We start from the raw sequence: 5,713 nt of genomic DNA, 5'->3' as shown, positions 1-5,713 counted from the left end.
AGTGACGCCCGCTGGACACACATGATCTCTGCATGTAAAGTGGCATCGTGGTTGTTCCCCATGTGGCCACAAGGTGTCATTACTGCACTGCAAAATAATATACGCAGTGCTTTCAAGAATATGTTAATTGCATGTTTTAAATCGGAATAAAAGGCTATAACAGAACATTAAAAAAATGGTTAAATACTTTAATAATGTGTAATAATTAATGTTTGATTCTGTTTGACCCACCTTACTTTACATTGTTTTTCATTTGTATACTTCATTGCTTTTATTAAAATGATTACTATTATTATTACACAAATGATTGTGTGAATATATATTCATAACAAAATAAATAAATATATATATATATATATGTAACATATATATTTATTCATGCCCATCCCATATTTTATATAAAACACGATGGTCTCCTTGTTGGTGCTATAACAATGATGAATTTCCTTCAAAAAATATATACATATTGACATTTTTCAAATTCTGTATTTTTATTTTATAATTTGTTCACATAAAGCAGAGAGAAAAGCCAATGTAATTGAAACACAAGACCTCAATTCTGTGCCATGATAACCAGTTATTTATTGAGGGAATAATACATCCCCAGACCACAAAGAACCCCTGAAATAATTGGATTTCCCCTTAAATGCACTTTAAAAGCCAGCCTCTACATTCATTTACATACCATCTGTAGTGTCATCAATAGCAGCATGTCAAGCAGAGAGTGAGAATATTAATAACACATGTTTGCATGAAGGCCCCTGTGTGAGCGTGGCCTTAAAGTAAACAAAGATCTTACATTTGCACTCACTGATACTACTGTACATCTTCCAACCATTGCTAATACCAGAGAGCACACTTAGCTAACGAAAAAGGCAGATATGGGTTTACTCTTTGAACTCTTTCATGTGGGGTCTGAAAGGAGAATGAGAGGGACAGGAATGTGGGGGTTTAATAAGACTGACATGGTAGAGTGGAGACGAGGCATGGCATCTCTGGTGGCACTGATCTGCACGTAGGCCACGCTGCCCTTCGACATAATGTGAGACGCTCAGCCTACATTTACATGTCAGCAGACCATGAGTAATCCACTGTTTGGAGATTGTCTGTAATGTGTTTTTGGTGCTTAATGTTTTCTCTGTTTTCAAAACATACAACCACATAATGCATGTGGGGAAAACTTCTGTAGCAATGGAGAGTCAGGACTCAGAGAGACACGAGGAGAGCTGGAGCTTTGATGGCAAACACTGATGTTTTATTTGGAGTTATGGCCGGAGAATTGACAAAACAGGTGGTGTGTCGACACAGCGGTTGCCAAACCAATTCCGAAGAACTCTTTCTGTAGCTCGAGGTTTTAACAAGTTCGCAGTGTAATAATCAACATTCTTTATCAGACTTCTTTGTGAGACTAAACAATTATGGACCCTGAATCTAAGAGCTCTCATCCATAGAAAATAATGTGCGCTAGGGAACCTACGTCCCTGAGCAGTAAACTACCTCATGGCGGCTTGTGCTCTGTCATAGACTGTACATTACATTACATGTCACTTGTTAGATGCTTTTATCCAAAGCGAGTTACATACTCAATACTGTGAGCAATCCCCACAGGAGCAATTTGGGGTGAAGTGTCTTGCCGAGGGAAACAACGTCTGCAGTGGGATTTCATTTCAAACCTTTATTTAGCCAGATTGGTCCCATTGAGATCATAGATCTCTTTTTCAAGGGAGACCTGCAGCAGGATTTGACCCCCTGATCCCAACACCAACGCACAACCCACTGCACCACACGCCACATAGACTGGCAATAACAATGCACCCAAGCTGCTCCTCCTAAAGAGAGATAGCAGCAATACCCAAGGCCGTAGACCTATGCCATGGGAAAGGAGAAAGTGAGAGGGGGAAAGGAGACAGTGAGAGGAGAAAACGATTAACTGTGTCGAAGGTTGAATACCAAAGCAAATTATTCCCTAACAATGCACATACTGTACGTTATCAGCAGTGGAGAGCACTTGCTGTAAAACCCCGCCCCCGCTGTGTCCTGTTTCCATGTCCCAGTTTAGATGTCCATCAGTTATAGAAAGATTACACAAAGACACATTCCCTTGTAAAAGTTGTTTTAATTTAATTGTAGGCCACTTTAATATATATTTATTCTTGTCAGCTATTTTGCAATGATTTATATTTTTTCCTTGGTTTCTGTTTGGCTGCTAAATAGTTTTCATCTAAGCTCTCTTTTGGTGTGTCAAATAAATCAAATCAAATCAAATCAAGGGACACCTAATTCAAACAACATAACCAAATGTGACATGATCGTCTTGACATAGACACGCACCAATCTCATACATTTGGGAAAGTTAGATTTGAATGTTCTACTTCAAACTAATGATAAATATATCAATCAGTTGTAGGAAGTTTACACAAAGACACATTTCCTTGTAAAAGTTTGTTACATTTTTTTGAGGCATCTTTAATATATATTCATTGCTGTCGGTTATTTTGCAATGATTTATCTTTTTTCCTTAGTTTTTGTTTGGCTGCTAAATTCTTTTCTCGCACTCTGAGCTTTCTTTTGATATGCCAAATCAAATCAAATCGAGGGTCCCCTAATTGAAACAAAATAACAAAATGTGACATGATCATCTTGACATAGACATGCACACAATCACATACATTTAGAAAAGTTTAGTTTTTTGTTTGGTGTACTTTATTGTTTAAACTACTGATGTTAACCTACATATAAATGTTTGCCACTGTACATTCTATGTCATTGTTTACACCACTCACACACATTCCACACATGCGCACACATGCAGCCCAGTGCAGACACAAACACCATGATTACTTACGAGAAGCTATTGGACCATCATAACATGTTGCCCCAGTCACAACAGCCTCTCCTATCTGCATCCTCCATCAGCTCCACACAGGGGCCCCGCCGGAGGAGCCCGGTGCCGAGGGGCAGCGTCTGGAGCAGCAGGGAGAAACTCTGTTATCTGTGATTCAGAGCAGCCCAGTGGGCCAGAGGAAGCTGCAGACTGTGACGCTCTCAGATTCTTACTGGAATTCACAACAAAACAACAATAGGATTTGTCTCATGTTTTCTACTTAACAACAACAATCTAAGTTTCAGAATAATAAGAAATAAGAAAATATTACCTTACTTAAAGCAGGCTCAGTGTTTTTCCGAGCAAACATGTATTCTCTCAGGGAAAGTTGTTATGGAAAAAGTAGCGCTTGTGTACAATAAGCTGGTAACCACAGCAACAGGCCATTACTGTCAAGCATAGCATAGACTAATATATCAATAAAACACAACATATTTCCCTATTTGGTGCGATAACAGTGATATATGCTTCCACAAATGTGTAATTCCAATTTGTGTCAAAAGACAAATCATATCATTATCATATTAATTATTATTATTGGTGCAATAACAGTGCTTCATTTCCTGCAACAAACGGGAAATCCTCATTTGTATCAAAGGGAGAACCTTTAACATATAATAAGGTCATAATAAAACAAAGTAAAAACATATTTAAAAAATCAAGAAACAAATACGATTATTCTTATAATTATTGGGATATAATAAAATCAGGAAAAATAAAAAACTATTTTTATGATTATTAATATTAAAAGAATGTTTTTTAATTAATTTACATTTTATTTAGTTGTATTTATTATTAATTAAATAATCTATTTATTATTACACATTATTATTATTCATCAACATTGCTACGTGTTTCCTGTGTGTGTGTTTTGGTGATAGCTAAAGGGACACCATGCAACAATAAAGCTCCCGTGTCAGATTCAGATCTACATCTTGGGCGTGGATGACCTTTGATGACCTCTCAGGAGTTTGTGAGCTGCAGCGAGTACCTTTTGTTCATCTCAGCCCTTTAACATGTGGCGTGTATTTGATATTTTCACGTTGTGTAGGCCTCCTCTTTCTGTCTTTCCCCTCCACCACAGACTGTTTCTCTGCAGTGCAAGTTGAACCTCTTCCTCCCACACACTCACTCACTTTGACACACCACAGATATACAGAGCTTCCCTGCCTAGCTCTCTGTTCATGTGTCAAATAAGGACAAATATCGATCGGGGCAAAAAGAGGACATTCGGATAAAACCTGATTTGGTTTACAGTAGATCTCTATCTTTATCAGATAAACCGCAATTCACAACCTTCATCCGGTGAAAGTCAACACTGCATATGCAATGAGTATATTTACCTAAAAGGGTTCAGCTGGCGTGTTTGTACATGCATGATCAATAATCCGTCTTCTTTCCCCTCAGGTGGACGCTCCATCTTCAAGTGTCACATCTGTTCATCTGTTGTGGCATGTTCCAGCATGCATGTATGTATGTTCCCAGGGGTGTTTTATTATTTTATTTCTGAACTAACATAGATGACAGTGTGCTCTTGTGTGCCGCTGCGTCCCCTACAGGGATGTTCCCTTCCACGTCCCAACATTTCCCAGCATTGCTGAACTCCGAGCCCCCAGGAATCGGCACATAAATGTCATTCCGGTGCCGTCTTTAAACGCATCGTGGTAGATGTGATTTGACAGGGACAAGTGCTTCACACATGGGCTAAATGTCAGAGGATCCACTTGTTTTTTCACGTACATGCAATGAAAACATTCACACAAAGCTACCATAATGTATTTATTTTTTTACATATCTAACTGTGACGTCAATTCGGCTTTCCTCAATTCAGGTTAATATTACAGCATGTTCCTGGAAAGATCAACAAAACTATGTCTTACATCTGGGTGTGTATCGACATTTCTTATGCATTTTCTCATTCTAAGGATTACATAACTGTTTGCATACACATTCTATGTATTTGAAGATATTTGGGGCAGTTGCATGCAGAGACAAATCCACACTGTGAAGAAACAATGGCCTATCTATGATGACTGCCGCCGTGCTTGATAAGTAGATGATTTGTGACATTTTCTGGGAAGGACTCATCCTGTTATTGTCCAAGTCCTGCATTTTAGAGTCCATGAAACACACACACAAATACAAGAGGCATCGGAGAGGAAGCTGACTGCCTCATCTGATCTTTTCCAGATTCATCATTTTTTTTTGAGCGGGGAAGAACTGTCTTTTTCAGGGCACTTCCTTACCCATCTGTCTCAGCCACTCTAACACACACACACACACACACACACACACACACACACACACACACACACACACACACACACACACACACACACACACACACACACACACACACACACACACACACACACACACACACACACACACACACACACACACACACACACACACACACACACACACACACACACACACACACACACACACACACACACACATCCTTGTCTTTGTGTTCTTGTAGGGTTACCACACCAGCATATCTATTTCAGGGACCACGCTGTACAAGACAAACACACCCTCCTCTCACACACACACATACCTTTTTTGTGGTACAGTGTGGGTACCAGACAAACACATCTATAACGGGGACCATGCTTTCCGAGACCTTACTAACATGCCGTACGCCCCATAATGTGATAAAGACAAACCCACTCACACACACAGGCCTGGTTTGCTATTGGATTATGTTGGAATGCCCTGTATTACCCTGTATTCCAACTTCTTTCCTCACTGTCAACTCAATTAAAAACAAACAGCAGCTGTCCAGGAGAAACTCGAGGAAGACATTTGTTATTACAAAGTGAG

The sequence above is a fragment of the Notothenia rossii genome (genome assembly GCF_949606895.1).
Source record: "Notothenia rossii genome assembly, chromosome: 9".
Lineage (NCBI taxonomy): Eukaryota > Metazoa > Chordata > Actinopteri > Perciformes > Nototheniidae > Notothenia > Notothenia rossii.
This window is presented reverse-complemented; position numbering follows the sequence as displayed.